Below are 22142 nucleotides of genomic sequence, written 5' to 3'. Positions count from 1 at the left end.
ACACCACAGAAAATCCTGCTGATCTACTTACAAAAGGACTTCCCTCAGAGAGCTTTGCGCATTTTCGCAAGCAGTTAGGTGTAGGGTAGTACATCACTTCTCTACATCTCTTGTATATTAGCTTGTATAGTAGCTTCTCTCACACTTAAAGTACCACATTGGACTTTAAGTGGGAGGTTGTTGGGGTATAAAGCCCAATGTGGTCGCTCAGGTAAGTGGGCGGGCCGCCAGGTATGTACACATATTCTTTTGTAAAAACCTAATAAGAACTCACTATGGTCTACACATTATAGTAGAGCGAGTTCACCATATCGTCGTGCTCTTCTTCTCGCACTCTCTCTCGCGTCGCACTTCCGCTCGTACTCCTTCACCACATACATCCTTAATAGTAAAAAAAGAGGGCAAACATGGGAGTGAACCATAAAATGACATTTTTTTCGGCATTTGGTTGCTCATATAATTGCCTATAATGTGTGTATATATCCACAAGACTCAAGTTATCAAAATTCTCAACCCGCTAGCTCAGAGAGAGAGAGAGAGAGAGAGAGAGAGAGAGGGGGGGGGGGGGGGGGGGGAGGGAATGTAAATTTTTAAAAATTTATTTTAATTTGGATTTCAAAAGTTATTAAATAATACTAATAACTATAAGGATAAAAATAAAATGCTCTTAACTCTTCTAAACACAATTAAACACTTTCACTCTCATCGTTTCAATCTAATTCTTATCTTTTCAGCTCTACTATCATATCATGCACTATAGTCTTTCCTTCTTTCAAAAGGGCATTTCCCTTTACCAACGGGAAGATTATTTTTGGGGTTAAATATCTACAAGAGCATGTTGCACCACAAACATTTACTGCTCTGCATGCAATTGTCATGGTTGGGAGTGAAGACTTGCCAATGCCAATGGAGAGAACAAGCAATCACTTGGGAGAGGAGTTTTATGTTGTGGAAAACTCTCTCTCTACAAAGTTCATGCTGCTAGTCGAAGATGACACAATCTCAAATTCTAGTGGCGTGGCTGCTCCCTTGGTGGATGTTCCCTACATAGACCTTACTAGTCCAAGCAAGGAATAACTCTTTGGAGAGCAAGCATTGCAAAATTCTACCTAGGTAAGGAGTACAAATAGTATTTTGTTATTTTTTAATGCAATGATTAAGCCCAACACCTTGACGAAGCTTCTTTCAAAGATAGTGGAAACCAAACAAGTGTCCAAAATACCAAAGGTGTACAATGGTAACATGGTGTTTGAGTTTTCATCGACCTATCCATACCATTGGACCAAACCGCAAACCTCGAACATTGCATTTCCAGGAGTGTGTCGCAAAAGTCAGTGTGCAGGCGCTCTAAAGTGTCTTAATGAAAGTTGTCTCAAATTGGTTAATTTTGGGAAGTCAAACACAACGCATTTCAATGATAGTATGATAAAATTACCAGTTTTGCGACAGACTTGGTGGCAAGCTTAGTTACCATTATTGCGGTCAACCACCCGTTTGTTTGCGTACATGTGATTGCTTCGTATATTATGTCATGCCAAGGGATGCAAGCTGAGCAGATTGATGGTACATCAAGGAGCTCACCAACATGACATGAGGGATGGTTCATCAAAAGGCCTCACCAATAAAACCAAAGAAATGGTTGCACAAGTTCTCAATGTGGATAGACATGTAGGCACAAGAAAGGTACAAATGTGTGTGGCAAAGGAAATTGTGACAACAACTTTGATGCAAGAGAGGTGCTCTAGCCACGTACTTCGTGAGCAAGAATTTTCTATGGGTCCCTTAGTGTAGGAAAATTTGTCAGCAAGAATTTGTAAATGTTGTTGAGGGAATGGGTCCCTTAGTGGAGGATAATTGGTGAGGATGCTTACTTGTTTCTCTTTTTTGTGCATATTACTTCAAAGTAATTCAACTCTGAAATACAGGTTTTGAAGGTCCATTGCTGCAACAAGAAATGGGCCAACAAAGGAGAGCTTCAGTGTGGACTCCTTGCTGCGGCTAAAAAGAGTGTGCACATGATTTTTTTCACAGAAGCAGGTTTCCCAGGCAAAGAGCGAAAGGGGAGCGATGCTTTGTGTTCAAGATGTCTACAGTTGGTCCTGCATCTGGGTTGGATTTGGTTAATCAAATGCAGCAAAGTGGACCTGGAGATCTTCGACATGCTTGGGTGCAGTTTGAGCACACTCATCGAGTGGCAGATTAGATAACCATGACATGCCAAATTTACGATCCAAGGTTTGTTGTCTTAGGAACATATTTTTGAAGTTTGGCATATCTTAAGAAACAACCAACAACATGTTTACTAATGTGCATGTCTTATGCAAGATCTCCTCACTATTGCAACTTGTGAGATGAAAGAGGAATACATGGATGCACAAATTCTTTTCTAGCAATGCATACATGAATTTATGGAGGGTCATGGATGTGAGAGAGCCTTTTCCATGGATTCATGGCGGATGAAGCTCAAGCCAACTAGAATGCAATTCACACCGTGCTCCATGGTGGTAACGGAAATGGTCTACAACATCGAGAGTGATCTTTCCTTTTTCATTGGAAGCAAAGCATGGTGGAACACACCACAAAGAGAAGTAGATGTAGCAGAGTCTCATCTCCTTCGACAATGGTGGAAAAATGTGTAAAGTGTGAGCTTTGTCCTAGAATATGAGTCAAGGAGTGAAGAGAAGGAATTATCACACATGCAGTGGTGCAAGGTTGTAGAGCTACTTAAAGCTCATTTCATGAATGAATAAACACAAGTCTATTTTGCATTACATCTCCCTTGTTTATGGTGAGCTTGTGATGGCTTAGCAAATACTCAAGATCGTGTTTATGAGTCCAAGTTAATTGATCTTGGAACCTAATTCGCTTAAGTGATAATCTAGCCAACAGACACTCACTTGTGTGCACAATGTTTCTCTTTCATCCACCCTAGCTAGCACAATCCCATTCCCATCAAGTGGTATTAGAGCACCAGGTTATGCTAGCAAGGTTTACTGTTACGCTTTTGTGAGTTAGTGATTAGCACTCTTCAATTTAGCATTTCCTAATCTCCATTTGCATTAGCTTAATAATCCCAATCCCTAATCGCCACTTGGGCAAGAGCATGCTCCACTACCCTTTGGCAATTAGGTGAGGTGGAACTCGCATTTTGCATTGCAATTAGCATGCATAAGTAGTTTATCGCATTTGCACTTAGTGATTTTTGTTTCACATTTAGTCCCTACTCAAGCTTCAACTCCTTACATTGAGTATGTGTGGAAGGAGCATTCACTAAGGGCTATGCAACCATTGTCTATTTGCTCAAATCAGACCCTTTCTGTGCAGTTAATTGATTGATCAAATTGGTACATCATCAACTTTTGATTTTTTGTTGCAGTAGTTGAACATTTGTGTCTGTGCTTCAGGGCATTCAATGTCAACCCTTTTAGTGGAGAAACCCTCCCCCCCCGCCCTTCTACTGCCTTCAACCACATGGGGAAACCCCCTTTCCTTGGGGAGTTCAAAGTGAAAAGGCCACATGGGCGCCCTGGGACATCCACTAGGAAATATGTAAGATAGCATGTGCGAACAAAATAAGGGATTTATAATTAGGTACATTTACAAAAAAATGTACTTACATAAGGGGTTTTTTAATTGAGAAAAAGTGAAAATTTTCATACATAAGGGCTAGTTTTTTCACAAAAATGCATACATAAGGGGTACATTTGATACTTGAAAATATACAGATAAGGGATTATTTAAATACCTCTTGTTCACACGTGCTATATAGAATTTTTACATAGTGGACTCCGCGGGATGGGTGCTCACACATACACGACCGCCCAAGCGGAACTCAAACTCACGGTCAAGTGGGTTTAATACCCCAGGCGGGTTCACCACCAGACTGACCGAAAAACACCAGGAAAACCTTGACCAACAGCTCGAGTGTGCTATCGACTACGATCGACGCTCCTTTCTCACTTTTTGATCGGCGGACGCCAATCTTGCAGTGCTCCATTAGATTTAAATTTGATTTTGGGTCTGCCTCTCTGGAACCCCCCTTCCCGCACCTACTTGAGCAGCCGAGACCCTTTAAGGGTCTGGTCCCATCAAACTACAACAAAGCACTTTAAAGGAACTTCGAAGACATTCAATTATAGAGCCTTTTCTTGCCGACAGTTCCCATAGCAAGCCAAAGGAAAGACTCTCTTCACGGATTCTCACATCAAAACACTCAAAAAGAAACTATCCTCTCAATTTTACAAAGGAGATTTCAAGCTTCACAAAGCTTCCGAAAGGGACTAAAAGAGAAAGCGGAGTTTGGAAGGCTTTCCAACGGCATTCAAAGGAGGTTTTACAAAAAAATTTCAAAGCTTCATCAAAACCAAACCCGAAGACTTCATCGAGCTTTAAGAGGGCTTCCCCAAGCAAAAATTCCACAAAATTGTGAAGAGCAGCTTCACACCCAAAAATAAAAGGATCTCTCTCTCTCTCTCTATCTCTCTCATTAAAACTTCAAAGCTTTGTAGCCAAGCATAATAACTTAAAAATAAATTATCATCTCCTAAGGGGTACTTGTGCTCGTGGAAAGAGGTAGACACTGGCTAGGAGAGTCTCCTAAGCTAAGACCCCTCTATTAGCAATGGAAGAGAAAGGGCTTAGGAAATTTAACAGGGAGGACTTTCACACTTGGAAGACCAAGCTAAAAGGTCATTTAATGAAAAAGGGGCTATGGGGAATCGTCAAGCCAACCATCACTGATCCGTCATCCATTGATGGAGCATACATACATACATGAGCAGCGCACAAAATCAAGCTAAGGATGAGCAAGCATTAGGAATCATAATCACTGCACTACCTGATAATTATGTAAAACTTCACCGATGATATATAGTAAACTATACATCATCAAAAAGTTATTGATTTAGATAAGAATAAAGTAGAGCAAGCATATTATTTAGATAAATATATTAGTATGGCAGAGTCTGACCAATGACTAGTAGGGAAGCAAGGGCATGTGTTTAAGTTTGCGACTCCCTTCAAAACATGAGTCATACAATACAAGGGCCCTTTTATCTTGAAATGCTATGTGCAATGCATCAACATAGGGCCAATTTTTCCCTATATGTCCCTAAAACTATCTCAATAAGAACATTATTGTCAAGCCATTGGTATTAGCATCGCTGTGAGAGTTGATATGGGCATCATTATCACAATCGGTATGTTACCGACAATGATAAAAATATTAATAGTGCTGTTGATATTGATGGTCAACAAACTATACATAGCAACATTGTTGGCAGTCAAACTAGACGGGCGCCCTTCTAGTCGACCTCTTCATCTTGAGCCCCAAAATTTTGATGTCCATTATTTTTCAGAAAGCTTTGTAATTATATGAGAGTTTTTTATTTTACTCAGAGACTATAGAAAGAGCACTTGTGGATACAGGAGTGCACCATGCGGTATTCTACATACCACAAATTAGCAGACTCAATGACAACACCAACAAAGTTTGAGCTCCGAGAGGGTAAAAGGGGAACAATGGTTAGTTTGGGACAAGCCAATGTCTCAACCAATATCATGGAAACCAATATCGATGGAAACCACTACGCACATCAATTCCACATCATGGCAGATACGAATCTTAATGAAGAAATCATCTTGGGAGTTTCATGGATGAGCACTTACAAAGAAATTGATTTGCAGGATGATCCTCGAAAGTACAACCTCAAGGAAACAACATATGACACACTCTTAGCACAAATAGATCATATTTGAAATGTATAACCAGAGGCAAAGGAGCCAAAGACAACTAGACAACCACACTAATCTACAAACATCAATGGGAGATGGGTCAAACAAGTTTGGGTAATGAAATCCATTATGGAAACCAAGCCAATGGATACCCAAAGAAATACTTTTCAATCAGACTTCCAAATTAGCCAAGCCAAGCTTTGAAGGAGTCAAAACCCCTCAAAGCAAGCATAAATAGTGGAAAAAACCCACAAAGCAACCAAATGCTTCATCAAGTTCACCCAATGTACAGAACGGGGAATATTTTTTGGCAAGTATTTTTCGATGAGCACTTTTTTGGAATCTGATGAGCAGATTTCAAAAAGATTCTTTTCCTCTCTTCTCAAGTTTATTCTCTCTCTTGATCCTCCGTCAGCCTCTTTCCCATCTCTCTCTCTCTCTCTCAGAATTTTTCCAAGTAGAGTGAGTTAATAATCATTACTTTCTTACTGATGTGACACCACCCTCTCTCTCTCTCTTTGTGTGTGTGTGTGTGTGTGTGTGCATGTGTCACACACAAGGGGAAGTATACACTTAAATCAATTTATGTCAAGATTAATGCTAACAAAATAAGAGACATAATGATTGATAAACCAAGGTAATCCAAAACATCTTTGCCAAAGATCCAATTTCTACCCAATCCATATCAACTTTGCTAGGTACAATACATGGTGAAAAATGTGTCACAAAATTGTACAATCATGGGGCTTTACTCTAAGCTTGGATATGTGCGTTCATGGCTAAGAGCATTGTAGACATGTACTTTGCTTAGCACGGGTTGATGTATGAACATGTTTTCATTTTGGCTCAATCCAAGAACTCTCAAGAAAATGAAGTACTAGTGCTTGCAAGCCAAATAAGGTTTTTTCTTGGCCTCCTTGATGGTGAAATCAGGGCATGTGCAGTGCGGTAGGGTTCATCCTTGATGTGCACCTCATACACCCCCACATGTCCATCTACTGCGTGATGCTCAACCTTGAAGACTATATGTGGTTTGTATACAATGCATTTCTCTTCAATCACCTTAGCCTTTAAACAAAGAGCGATAATAATTTTTCTTAGTTGCCTCCTCTAAAATGGAAGTCTAAAATTTGTCTCTTATGCCATTTCTTATTATTAAACCACTGCTACCTGCTTTTTTCGAAGTGGAAGAAGAATCACCTCCACCCCTGGGAGGAGTTCGCATTGTTGTTGCACTCTCTTGATCTTTTCCAATTGTCTCCACTTGAAATCCTCCTTCAAGCAGTACCTCAACTTCTTCATCGGTGAGATTTGTTCCTAGATTAACCGGCCAAATTGTTGGAGGAGGAGATGGCCTTCGTTCTATATTATGATCCACCATATAGCAATGAATAACATGTCTAGGACAGAACCAAAACCACTATCTGAGTAGCCCATTTGGATGTTTTCTATACCCCTTAAAGGATGGTGTAGGAGTCCCTTTACTACATGCCACTATATTTTTTCCACATCTCTTTCCACCATTGGAGGTGCCACTACATGTCACACGACTATCGAGAGGGGTTCTTCTTATTTCCCGCATAGCTTCATTGACCTTTTGTTCCAAAACACAAAACTTTGTCTTCTCTTTGGAATTATCACTCCCATCTACTACCCTTGAATCTTCCGCAAAAATGATCCTCCTTGGCCTTACATGCGTTGTGCGATCACGTGTTTTTGCATTGTACATTGGTCTATGTGTCAATTCATCCTCAACATCAATCACAATTGATGGCCCTTGCTTCTGCCGAACGGTTTCTTTGTCTCCTTCAAGAGGGGGTCCCAGCTTTATACATGCATGTCCCAGATGTAGCCTCATTTACTACTCTTATCACTTGTGTTGAACCGGAGGAAATTCTTTCCTTGAGTCTCTGGTGAAGGACCCTTTCCAATATGTTTACCTTGAGATAAAGAAACTACCTTCGTGCTTTGTAGTATTGCATTTTCCATATCTGAAGTACATGCGTCATACAATGAGATTATTTTTTTGAACCATTCGCCTGCAAGCCAACTACCATGCCTTGCACTTGGCCAAGTTGGTTCTTGGATTGTTTCTCCCATCGACACTTCTCTCTATTGCTATCATGATGCTCCCACAATGTGCAATACGCACCTCCCACCAACTCAACCAAGAGTCCATTGCATGTATGTTTTCATCTATGCAATTTCCATTTTGATGGGAATGGGATTGTGCTAGCTAGGGTGGATGAAAGAGAAACGTCATGCACACAAGTGAGTGTGGGTTGGCTAGATTATCACTTAAGCAAATTAAGTTCCAAGATCACTTAACTTGGACTCATAAACACGATTTTGAGTATTTGCTAAGCCATCACACTCACCATAAACAAAGGAGATGTAATGCAAAATAGACTTGTGTTTATTCATTTATGAAATGAGCTTTAAGTAGCTCTACAACCTTGCACCACTGCATGTGTGATAATTCCTTCTCTTCACTCCTTGACTCAGGACAAAACTCACACTTTACAATCCTCCCCTTGAGGTTTGGACTAGAATGAAACTAAAAAAATTGATGTCTCTAGCACACTCCAATCCAAGAGCAAAAAGAACATCTCCAATCTAGGAGACCATCCCCAATCCAAGAGACAAACTATCTCTAATCCAAGAGATACTCAACACCTCCCCTCAAACAGATGTATACAACCGAGACCAAGCTAGTCCAAGCTATCTCCAAACAAATACAAGTGAAGGGGAAAGGCCAAACAAAAGCTAGAGAATGTTATCATAGACTAGAAGGCTACTACCACCTTCTTCTGCCAAATACACTTTGGGTCTTGGATTTTTGCTTGTGCTGCCTCTGTCTCTTTTGAAACACTTGGAAGGAAGGTGACCCTTCTTCATGCAAATGTTGCAAGTCTTCAAGACTAGACAGTCCTTTGCTATGTGCCCTTGATTGCCACACTTGAAACAAGTTTTGTTGCTAGAGCTGACTGCAAAAGCTCCTCCCCCTGAAGTAGCATTCCTCCCTTGCTTCTTCTCCTCGAACATTAAAGAGTTGATGACATCTTGAAAATCTAGTATTGGATCCATATCCTCAATGATGGTCATGATATGGTCAAAGCTAGGTGGTAAGGCTGCTAGAAGAACTACAATTTTGTTCTCCTCTGGTACTATGCTATTTACATAAGCTAGTTGTGCGGTCAGGCTTTTGAGGCGATTGACCAAGCTTGCAATATCTTCGTTATGTTCCATTGTTAACTTGTATAGATCCTTCTTTAAGCTTACTTTGCTCTTCTTTTTCCTAGCTCCAAAGTTTGTTTCTAGTGCTTCCCATGTAGTTGATGAGGTTTCACATTGAACATTGATGAGAAGGAGACACCTGAGAGCATATAGGATCCTTGTGTATTTGACATCGAGAAGCACTTGGATGATTCCGGATTGCACATAAGTGTCGTAGATTAAACTGGTGGGCCTCAAATCACATCAAACTGCGTATTGTTGTTGCTAAGAAATATGTTGGAAATAGGATTGCAGGGAAACACACACAACTTGGAGAAGGTGAAGAAGCTCAACGCACATAACAAAGAGTAGTATTGCTTAGTGCGCAATGGAATGCTAAGTTAGCCCTAGAGTGATGGTTGTATATACAATGCACAAAGGGAAAAACCTCCTAGTGAGGGAATGCCTCGGTGGTAACAAATGTATGGTAACAAATCCCCCTGGGAGTGATGTGGTGAATGCAAGCTGACACATAGAGTATAGGGAAGTGCCATGCCCTGAGGACATGATCGATTCACAAAGGGGAGTAAGCCCAAAGCTTTGCAAAAAGCTTTGAGCTTCTCATGATACAAGGCCTTTGTCACTTGTGAAAAGATCTACAAGGTTGTCCTATGTTGGCACATAAGCCAAGCTGATCTCTCCTACTGAGAGTCTCTCCTTGACGTAGTGATAATGCACCTCAATGTGCTTTGTGCAAGCATGAAAAATTGGGTTCCTCGCAACTGCGAATGTGCTTTGACCATTAGTGTAAATGATGTTGTCATGTCCAACACTCAGATTAGCCATAAGGCGTCTGAGCCATACACACTCAGCTGTAGCTGTGAAGACTGCTATGTACTCAGCCTCACAATAGAAAGTGGCCACTATAGGTTGCTTCTTGCTCAACCATGATATGCATGAGCTGTCGGGCATGAAACAAAAACCATTCATGGACACTCATGTGCCATAAATAACCAACCCAATCCGAGTCCAAAAAAGAATGTAAATCTGTCATCAATGATCCCCCCTTGGGATAAAACAACTTAAGATTGAAAGATCTTCTTGATAGTTTGCCAATGCTTAGACCGTGGGCTATGCATAAATCTACTAACCTGTGAGACTGCAAACTGAATATCTGGCCTCATATTGCATACATACAGCAGTTTGGTAAAGAGTAACATTGGTAGGATCACAAACATCATGAAGACTCAAGTCCAAACCTATTTCCATGGGAGTGGCAATCGCCTTGCAGTCCTCAAGTCCAAACTTACACAGCAATGTCTCTATGTAAGGTGTTTGACATAAGGCAATACCACCATCACATTGCTTAGACTGTATACCCAAGTAATGATGCAACAGCCCCAAATCTTTCATCTTGAAACTAGCATTCAAATAAGCCTTAAATTCAGCAATGTGTGTCTCATTCAGACAAGTGATCAACAAATCATCCACATAGAACATCAATGAGAAATACATCACCCTTACATTTTACATACAAAGTGATTTCTATTGGACTGTTATGAAAGACTCATTTGATGAAATGAGTGTTAACTTTCTCATACCAAGCACGAGAAGATTGCTTCAACCCATACAAAGCCATTCACACACTTTATCCTCTTGTCCTTTCTTGATAAAACCACAAGGTTGTGTTACATAAACTTCCTCAAATATGTCATCATTCAAGAAAGTAGTAACAATGTATGATTGATGTACATCCCATCCAAAATGATTTGTCAATGCATATAGAAAATGCACAGTAGTCATACGAAAAGTGGGAGAAAAAGTCTCTTCATAATCTACGCCTTTCTGTTGTACATAGCCTTTTGCAACAAGTCAAGCCTTATAGCGATCAATCTCATCGTACGGCTTGCATTTCAACGTGTAACCCACTTGGTACCAATGGCCTTTTTTCCATGAGGCAAATCACATAAAGTCCATGTGCCATTTTTTATAAGTGCATCATATTTAGATTTGCATGGTAACCATCAATTATTTTTTGAATTATGTGCTTTATAAAAAACAGAGGTTTCTCTACATCACATAAGCTAGAAACGACCAAAGATAACAACCTGATGCATAAGATGCATGGCGAGTGTTGGAGCTCGTGCTAGGGAGTCATGGTGGTGCAGGCTTGCAGAGCAAGAAGAGGAACAGAGAAAACGAGAGAGAGAAGAGAGCTCGACACAGTTTGCAGAGAAATCACACGCTACTACTAAATCTATTAAAAGAAGTCTTTACATAGTTTTTGCAAGGTGATATCAACCATACCTTGCAAACTCCACTAACTGATGGTCTATAGCTGCATGCCTTGAGACTTGTTCTCATGGGTTGACCGAAAAAGGGCTTGAACCCAACAATCCCCCCCTCAAGCCCGAACTGGACAAGCAACTCATGATACCTCGAGTTTTTGGTGTACTCGTCAACTGTGAGTTTTAGGTTTTCTCACAACCAAGGATTTCTGGTGTATCCATAATCTGGTGCTAGATCAGTAACCCCCCTTGAACAGATAGGGTGTAGGTCAAAAAACTTAGCTACCAAAAATGGAGTTTTTGGTTCACTGCCAAACCTTGGGTTTAAGGTGTACCCAATAACCTCATGAGAAGTAGACTTGAGAACAAAAATGATAAATTGGGAGGTCTTACCACTCATCGGTGGCAGTTTCTATAGCCCGTACAATTTATTTTGACTAAACAACATGAAAAGAGTTGATCTAATAAATTTCCTCGTCAAAAGAATATATTGGAGATTCAGTGTCTCCCTCAACCACATGAATTTGAGTTTTACCCTTTTGAAAGCACTTATTTGACAGATGATTTGTTTTACCACAGTGAAAACAAGGATTCTTCTTGAAACAGTCTTTCGTCTGATGATTGTTGCGCCCACAAATGGTACAAGATCTGGTTCCATCGAATGGTTGAGATGAAGCTGCTGTAGCATCACATTTAGTGACTGCATATGCACTGGAAATATCAGAAGAACTGGTGGGGGATACGTCATTCGAGACTGTATATGCACTGGGAATAATAGTAGAATTGGTACTAGGTACCCCGCATTCTTCTTCCTGCAATGAATTGATGATACCATCCAAGGAGGGCAGCGGTTCTTTTTCTTTTAAAACAGTAACAATTTGATGAAATTTGTCAGTCAAACTTTTTAATAAAATGGCTATGAGATCTTCTTGTGGTACTGAAGCTTCGACATAAACAAGTTGAGTTTTAATACTCTTTAGTCTATTGGCTAAAGATGCAATGTTTTTATCTTCACACATGCGGATGGAATATAATTCCATTTTTAAACTCATTTTTGAATACTTAGCTTTGGCACCAAAAAGCTTCTCTAACTCTATCCAGGCAGCACTTGAAGAATCAACATCGTCCAAATAATGAATAAAATCGTCTTCTAAGGAGGTTAGGATGATACCAAAAGCTTGTTCGTCTTTCCTTTGTAGCTCAGCAGATAATGCCCTTGTAACTACAACGGATGTTCCAGATTCGTCGGCTGCGAGAGGCTTGACCACATTCCATAAGTTTTTGCGCATCAAATAGCCTTTAACTTTGATTTGCCAAGTGTGGAAGCCAGATCCATTGAACTTGTCGACTTTTGATGCCATATTCGATATGCAAAGGGTAGCTTGGTCGTGTTTGTTATGCTTGCGAAGAATGATTGTCAATCTTCGTTAATGGAATTTCGAAGTACCTTTTAACATATCAGTGGATCCGTAGCATAAAATAACCAAGAAGAACCGGAAGCAACTGATCTTCCAAGGAAAAACATGGACAATAGTGACATAGCCTTCAATGATTGCAACTCCGCTTTATAGATTAAAATCGCCAAACAAAATGCTGGAATCTTTGTGTGCACTTGGAGGTTGCTGTAATGAATCTTCAACTCCAAATTATTCGTCATGGTAGAAAACCCGCTTTCATTGTCCTTGTCGATATGAGCTTAATCACCACCGTCGTCAAGACCTTGGTCGAGTCACACACCGACTTGAGAAGAGTGGGATGGTCCCCTTAATTGAATAATTCAACTATTTTCAAAATGGTGTGAACACCCAAGAAAAGAAAAAACTCTGCGTTCTCTGTAGCAGCAGTCGACGACAGAGCTTGTGGATGGTTTCGCTCAGAACGGGCTCAAGAGGCCGATTTAGGAGACGATGCAGTGTTGGAATTTTCTCAGACAGCCAGGGCGAGCAGCCTCATGTCGTTTTTGTGTGTTTTGCAGCAGGTCGATTCCGGGTCCTTCCTCTTTGGAGGCAACGCTTCCCACAGGGCAGCTTCTTCGAGTCGAGCCGAGATCGGGGCAGGCTCTTATGGCTCTGATACCAGTTGTTGGAGCTCGTGCTAGGGAGTCATGGTGGTGCAGGTTTGCAGAGCAAGAAGAGGAACAAAGAAAACGAGAGAGAGAAGAGAGCTCGACACAGTTTGTAGAGAAATCACACGCTACTACTAAATCTATTAAAAGAAGTCTTTACATAGTTTTTGCAAGGTGATATCAACCACACCTTGCAAACTCCACTAACTGATGGTCTATAGCTGCATGTCTTGAGACTTGTTCTCACGGGCTGACCGAAAAAGGGCTTGAACCCAACAGCGAGAACCTGAAAGAGCACAACTAGACAAAGGTGCATCCAACTTACTATCACGCAAAGTATGCACCAACCATTTTGGCATACCTCTAGCCTGGTCATTCCCAGCCCTTTCCACATCAAGTACATTATGTACATCTGCATCAAAAATAGGATGATCTATAGAATTTTTAGAAACACCCATAGGTTGTACATTTGCCTCATTGGAATTTACATTCAAATTCCACCACTAAAAAGAGGCAAAAAACTGTCATAAATGTCATGTGAACTTACATTATTGTCTCTAGTACATGACAACAAAGGCTAAACAGAATCTTCCACAAACACAACACCATGTGAAACCAAGATACGCTTTGTTTGTGGATGCTATAACCTAACCTTTACTTTCAGTACTATAACCAACAAAAATGTATTTGACAGCCTTATCATCCAATTTTTTGCGTTGCGTTTGTGGCATCAAAACATAAGCCAAACAACCAAAAATGTGCATGTGATCAATAGATGGCTTTCTTTCATGCCATGCTTCATATGGAGTCATAGATTGCAAAGCTTTTGTAGGACACCTGTTAAGTACATAAGTAGCACACATGATGGCCTCAAGCCGAAACAAATGTGGCAAATCTTGACTCTTGTCCATACACCATACCATCTCCACGTAAGCGACTTGTTTTTCCTTTCATGAACACCATTTTGTTGAGGTGTATACGGCATTGTACACTGGTGTTGTATCCCATGACTAGCTAGAAATGCATTAAAGTCATAAGACATATACTCCCCCCCTCAATCTAAACAGAGGGTGCCCATAGTATATTTAGAGACATTTTCAGCCATAGCCAAAAATTTCTTGAAGCACATAAACAGTTTGGACTTAGCTTTAAGCGGATACACCCATACATGCCTAGAGTAATCATCAATGAAATTCATGAAGTAAAGGTAATTGCCTAAGGATGGAGTTTGCATGGGCCCACAAACATAACTATGCACAAGCTGCAACTTGCATGTAGTCCTAACTGAACCATCCTTTGGAAACTTCGAACGCTGCATTTTGCCCAAAATATAGCCTCCACAAACATGAAGACCATATTAAGTATTTGGTAAGAATCTCACATTATGGGAATTTTCAAATTGACCACATTCATGTAATTTGGGAATTATCCACTTAAAGTGTGAATATACGAGGAAAACATGCTGATTTATGGTTGGTAAATAGAGTGCAAATCGTAATGGATTGTGGTGTTGGCAGATACCAAAAGTCAGGAGGATGCACTACACATGAACTGTTTTAGATATTCCAAATTACATAAAAAAAATGAAGATACAAATAAAGATCTTATTTAGAAATTTGACTTGTATAGTCACAATAGAAGTTCCAAATAAATTTACTCCACATTTGATACCACATCTACAATTTGATCCAAGTGTGGTTGATGTGCACGCATGAGGCCTTCTTTGGATTTTTCAGCATGCCTTTCTGGAATCTTAATTCTAGAAAATGGTCCTTCTGTCTTGGGTCTCCAAGACCAAACAATTGCATCTACAGTTTCCCACACTTGGGGATCTTTATAGTTGACAACCCAAAAACCCTTCCAACAATTGTTTTAAGCTTGAGCATCTGTCATCCCACTCTTTCTGGTACAAGGTGCCCAATATTGGATCAACATTTTTTTGTAGTTTGGTGATGTAGGCTTATTATCAATGTCAGATAGAGCCACTGCAAAGCCAAACTGGATAGATTTCTATATCATTTGGAGCTAGCATAACAAAGTCACCTTGATGCACATGGCACATAGGGTCAAACTCTTCCCTTGGTCTATCTCGTTGAGGCCCACAAAAATGGTCATTCAACTCCTCAAGGCCTAGGAATTGTTCTGCTCCTTGTTGTGAACTCCTTGTAGTGCTTTGTAGGTTACCAAATTCTTGAGTTTTTGGCCAAACCATTTCATACAAGACTCCCTCTGATATGATTGGTTTTCCAATCTCTCCAATTACCCTGCTTCAATAATCTATCACGGGTCTATAATCTGTGGTACATTTGAAACCATTTTCTAAATTTTGCCAAAACTTTATATAGTTCTTCAACCCTGAAATCACCTCTTCATGAGTCTTGACATATTCCACCATTGGTACACAAGGTGGATCTCCATGCGGTAGCATTAAATTTCCTTTTGTGTCTGTTTTCCAAAGGCGAATCCTTCCACTCCAACTTGAAACACCTACATGTGCCTTATATTGCATCATTGGTGTCTCATCCTGCATAAAGAATGGCCAACAAGCATGTCTTGTCCATCACAAAGATAGCCATCATAGTATTTCTTGAAATCGGGGATATTTGTGAGCAAAAATGGAGTTGGAGATGAAGATGAGCTATTTTGTACTATATCCATCAAATGTGGAAAAGTATAGGTTTGTGTAACTCTCAACTTCTCCTATTGAACATAGCATCTATGTCCTCATGCGTATGCCCAACCATTAAAAATCCTAGCTGGATGGTTTTGAAAACCCCCTTGCAACAAGCATTGACAAATAGTCAAATAAATATTGATTCTTGTTTTCCCGTGCACAATTATCCAATTGTAGCAACAAGTTCTCTAACAGCTTGCAAAATGTTGATCCCAATTCCTCCTTTGCAATTTTCAGATGATTGCACAATGGGATCTTTTCCATCACTCAAGTTGTGGTAGTCCAAAGCTTCCCTTGAGTTCAAAGCATTTAGTAGTGAAACAGTGCCCGTCGGAAGTCCATTTGTTACTAGATCACCAAGAGGGTGCTCATCTTTTCTCTCTAGGTTATGTAAGCAATTAGCAATTGAGCCAATTGTAAGATTTGGATTAGGTGGTCACAAAACATTCAATACAAAGTGGCCGTAATGACCTTCTCCATGTCCATGAGTGATCATGCCTATCAATGCCACGTGTAAATTGTATCATGGATCCACACCCTTAGGAACAATGCGTAATCTCAAAATGGTAGTCTTATTTTGATCCATCTTATCATGGATTATGCATACATATTTTTGTGGTTGAGTTTTAGAATATGTGCGCCATGCATAATACAGACTCCTGCAACTCTTTTGTTGTGCCATGTGAACTTCTCTCTCTCTCTCTCTCTCTCTCTCTCTCTCTCTCTCTCTCTCTCTCAGATCTCTCTCCTCAGGAGAGGGTTTAGCTTCTAACCTTGCTTTGATTGAGCTACATATATTGCACTTAGAGAAATCACTTGTCTTTGTTAAACTGACATGTGGGTACTCTTTGTTCCAAATTCTTCCAAAAGAAGACTGGGATAGCTTCTTCTCATAGCCCATTTGGCCGAGTGTTGTGTTTATTTCACTTAAAATATCCACTTGTTTTGAAAGGGCATGGGGACTGAACATGCTAATCTCCACCCAGCCATGCCCTATATAGACCCTTGGCCTGCTAAATATAGGGACCCCCTTGACTGCATGTCCATCCTTGCCCTTGGCCGGGACTGGTCCTACCCTTGTCCTGACATTACTCCCCCCTTGGAGAAGCGTTTTTGTCCGCGAAAACGCAAGTGATGGTATCTTATAAGAACACTAATGTCTTCTACCGTAACATCCCTCATGGATCCAATGGTTCATTTGATCGAAACCCGGTTCAGTAGGAGGTTCAATGAAACCAAGAGTAACATCTTGATTTTCTACATTGTTGTCCATTTGTAACCATCTGATGGTACCGGTTCCTATCCAAACATAGTGTGTAGACTCCATTTAGAACGCTCATGAGCATGGTAAACGAGTTTATCACAACAAAGATGTACCAAAAAGAGTACCTCTTGTCACTTTCCATGAAAGTAACTTGCTGACATAACTCATCAGCCAAGTTTAAGTCCTTGACTTGTTCCCAATTTTCATCATCAGTAAACAACCCCACCCTAACGAGTGTTCAAGGTTGATAACCTGACTTATACATGAAGAGACTACCTAGTCGCAACATGCGTTAACTGATAGTAAGTAAACTCCAACAAGAGCAATAAATGCTTATTAATTGGATTGCTTGGTGCTAATGTACACACTTTGCATATCCTTTTAGCCCAAGGTTACACTTTGTAATCTGCCAATCCCCTTGGATACTGACAGTACTGAGGTGTGTTTCCCCCGCGGTTTACAGACAGCCTTCCCACACGACTGGTAAACGGGGAATCACAATAGCGTATAACATTGTTGAGGAATGAACAATGTCCGAAATAACCGTTGTGGTTAACTTGAAAAATCCACAAACACCCAAACCTAGCCATGACCTCTATTGGTGATTAGTAGACCCAAAAGTAATCTCATAGAGATAGTGCACATAGAGTGCAAAATGCTTCATAAGCAACAACCTGAGGAATATGCATGCCGTTCCAAATCAGCCTTTGCTAAACACTAGGGCCCATAAAACCTAGTGTGCATGCAGTTAGCAAAAAACAGATCCGAACCTATATATCCATGGTGATCCTTGCCAATACTTATGGCAAATGTGATGCACCTAGCACACATTAAAAAGGAATGTAAACAGTTCTGAAAAGAAACTAAATACTTTCAGTTGCAATCGTTTGCAAGCCTTGCTGAAACGTCTGAATCATAAGAGAAGGTGAAACATTGATCACTTCTAGGTACAGACAATGAAACTTTTTCATTAACAACTCAGAGCCTTGCTATGTGTATAAACAACCATCTGTAATGTTGTTTAGTAGTACTTGTACCTGAACAAGTCATTCTAAGTATCCAACAATTTCTGGCCACCGAAATTGCTCCTGATACGTCGTGCTAAAAATGGTCTAGAAAACAGATTTGACCAGCACCTAGGGACTTTGTCGTGACACATATTTGAAATAGTGGGCGCCAGTGTCAGTCCCAGAGACTCATATTCACCACATGTGGAATATGTCTCTACTAAGGATGTCTAAATAAAGAACATCCTACAAGTACAAGATGTACTTGTGTGTGGAGGTGACTCTAAACATTCTGCGACAAGAGTGAGAGGGACCCTCATTCATTGCTCCCCACTGGCTAAACCGAACTCCTTGAGTCCTAGACCATGTTATATCCCATGTGACAACATGTGCCAAATTGAATCCTACAAGTGGATTCATAACAGGATAATGTACATTGGACACTACGGCCCAAAATACTTTGTTCCAACATGCCCTAGGCATGACTTAGGAATATGCAAACAGCTTTATACGACTTGAAGGAACCAAGCAAAACATACTAAAAAATGGAGTAACACCAAATCAATAGATGCGTACCTGGAGATTTCAACTTAATGGTCACTTACCTGTAGCAGGGGAGCATGTCTCCCAGCTGCGAAAAAACCAAGCAATATTGTACTGGAAACCTTGGGTGTTGCCTTCACAATCCAAACCCGTTGGGTAGAATCAACGTAGTCAAACCACTTGGTAAGACCCTTTGTAGAAACTGCTCGACTACAGGTAACGCTAACCAACATAGTTAACCGTGTACAGAATGATGTGAATCAACATGAAAAGTTGAATCTTACTGCTACCGCGTGATAGATTGTGGAATTATTTCTTTGAAAGTATGAACGGAATATATCAAATTGTGATCCTCAATGCCTATGGGGGGACTTAGCAAGCAGCCACTGGGTCGTACCCCAAAGCTGTGATGCCATAGACACTCGTAGTGCTAGAGAAAGAAATCCACCCAAGTGAGATACCTAACTCGCATCAACAACCATGCGGTCTGAACTGTTTGCTGCCTGTAGACTCCATGGTATAGATTAGCTGATGTGATTTTAGGATTATCAAAACTTCAACTTGAGCGTCACACTAGAAACATGAAGTGTGTACAGAACACCCAAAAGATCTGTAATGGCAAGACTCTTGTTGGGCCATTAACATCAATGGGAACTCCATGGGATAGATCTGTTCAAGCTCTAAAACAATCACCCAAGAAATACCAACATTGGGTCTTACCCTAGGTCTGACAATGGCTCTTAGCCTGTGTGGCTCCTTGTGCCAATAACAAATTAGTGCTCAATCGAGAAACCGATGAAGACTAATTGAAGTGGCATCTTGGTTTCTTACTAGCGAAGAGTTGGAGCTCCTTGGCTCAGCCTGACTCACGAGCAAAACATGTATCAAAATATTCTTAAAAAGTTTTCATTATTCTTTGAGAGAAATAAGAAAGAGAGAAAAGAAGAGCATGTTGGGCTGAGGAACTTTCCTTAAACGGCTATGACGTGTATAGTTGATTGCCATGCTCTTGTGCATCTTATGCCTGACGTGCAACTTATCCTATAAGCATGCAACATTTTTTTGCTATGACACTCATCGAGAGAGGTAACAGAAAGACACAAACAAGTCATAGTCTGACCCACCTACCGTGTATGTTGTTGTGACGACACGAATGCGACTTAAGAATAGCACTTTGCCTTGGAATTAAGTCCGAGTTTTAGGTTCTTTTTAGCGTTGTTGTATTTTGACAATGACCCAAAAATCATATTAAACAATCCAGAACTTATCTTGTCCTTGACAAAGTGTCTGGTGTTATAGTGGAAGCGTATACCCCAATGGAGTGTCCGACGTCCAATAGACTAGTACGCCATGCATTATTAGCAAAAATAGAATAACAATTAGAATAAAAAACCCATGGCTGCCATGATAGCCTCAACCTTGGGAGCCGTTGGTATACGTGCCGTGCACGATTACATTGGCATGGATACATCACAGTGTACCGTTGCGGAAACTGTGAGCTTATATCCACATAGTGCCAAAGATGTGTGCGTGAGAATGATGTAAGGTCAATCAATAATACCTTGGCCCATAAGAGAAGCCGTATTACACATGAAGTCGGGCAAAGCACTTTGCTTTGTACAACGGCATCTTATGGAGTCTAGCCAAGCATTTTGCTTGGCTAGACTCAGAGAAATCTTTTCCAAAAAAAAAAGTAAAACATAGGCTAGAACAAACAAAACTTGAAATTTACTAACCTTGTCGCCCACTTGCGGCAAAGTTGCTGGTAGTGCGCTCAAATCTGCTCAAGTGAGTGAGCGTATGGAGAAGATACACTCGTGGGAAAACCGAGAAGCCATGCTGTAGCAAAATTGCAAATCCTTTGCTAGCAATCGGCCATGCCGATGTCCAGGAGATGCCAAAACATTTTTGAGTCTCCATGCTTTTGCACCCACATGCTAATGTATGATATAGCTTAGTAGCCCGACCTTGGATGCTACCCGTGGTATTAAGTACATGTGCTAATGTCCACGGTGAAAATAACAAAATAATGAATTGTCGTACTTTGCCCTTGCTGAACTAAGGCAACCGTTACTTGCCATGCTTGAAGTATGGGAAGACCATATTAAGTACAGTAACCGAAAGGTCTTGCCTCCGTAACAATTAATGTTTGGATGGAGCCTTGCTCCGTTGTCCCAAATGATGTACAATCGTCGACCTTGTCGACCATTGGTTAATGTGTTTGAGCTTCCGTAATCTTGGAACTAGTCATTAAGATCGTCGTAGGAGGCTTTCCCCATCCAAAATTCAAATTCCAGAGATGAAAGATGGAGGAAGAGAGACTCTTGTTGGCGGCTTAAATCATAAGCGACCATGCTGAGCATCTGTATACTCTTGCTGAAAGCGAGCAATAGGCCGTGCATTGCTAACAATTCCAAGTAGCCATGGTCATGCTGGAGGTAGATCTATTTCCTGCAAGATGAAAGCATGCATATCGCTAAAAAAACTCATTAAAAAAAATTTGAATCTCAAACCTTAAGAGCATATGTTGTTGATGTTCCCTGCATGATGCCAAGTATAAGAGAGGCCATGCTTCGAGTGCATAACATGTGGATCTATCACCATATTGTCTTGTAACCTTGCCGAACACCAATACGAGGGCAATGTCAATCTTCCACGAGTAGAAATTGAAGCCTGAAAAATTCTCCATAGAGGATCGTGTCCTCATCAAGACTTGCCTGTTCTTCGGCTGTGTACTGCTGAAATTTCTGCACCTTGGCCTTGCCGACTACAACTCGACTTTTGTACGAAGGTGCAAGCTTGCCGACCTGTGGCTTAGAGGTTTCTACCGTGGGCGAAAGCCCTTAGATAAAGGTGCCCAAACTTGGGCGCCTGTGCGTGGACCCTAAAAATTTAAAAGAAAAAAGAGATCAAAACAGCGATGGCGTTCTCTATCGCGCTGCCGAGAGCAGGGAGGCTTGCCAGTCGCCATGCATAGCTCGATTGCACCCGCCCTAGTGACGGGATCTCCTCAGCTCGGCCGCACGCTTTTGTCAAGCTATACTACGACTAATTTGGAGCCAATCGACACACCCCCTCCCCTCGCCTCAAGGGGTCCTGCACACACGGTCACCACTTCATTGTCGTCTCTGCTTTGACAAGAGTTCATGCACACACCATGTGCCTCGTCCCCGACTTTGAACCCCATGGCTTGCATGATATGCAAGACCATGCACGGCCTGCTCTGGAAAACGAGGGAGAGAGAAACGACTCCGGAGAGAGGGGGATTTTGAAAGAGAGGGAGAAAGAGAGAGATCCACGCTTGAGAGAGAGAGAGCTCCATGCCTTCTCCTCTGCCTGCTAAATATAGGGA

The sequence above is a fragment of the Adiantum capillus-veneris genome, chromosome 12 (assembly GCF_014529385.1).
Source record: "Adiantum capillus-veneris isolate H3 chromosome 12, ASM1452938v2, whole genome shotgun sequence".
Classification (NCBI taxonomy): domain Eukaryota; kingdom Viridiplantae; phylum Streptophyta; class Polypodiopsida; order Polypodiales; family Pteridaceae; genus Adiantum; species Adiantum capillus-veneris.
This window is presented reverse-complemented; position numbering follows the sequence as displayed.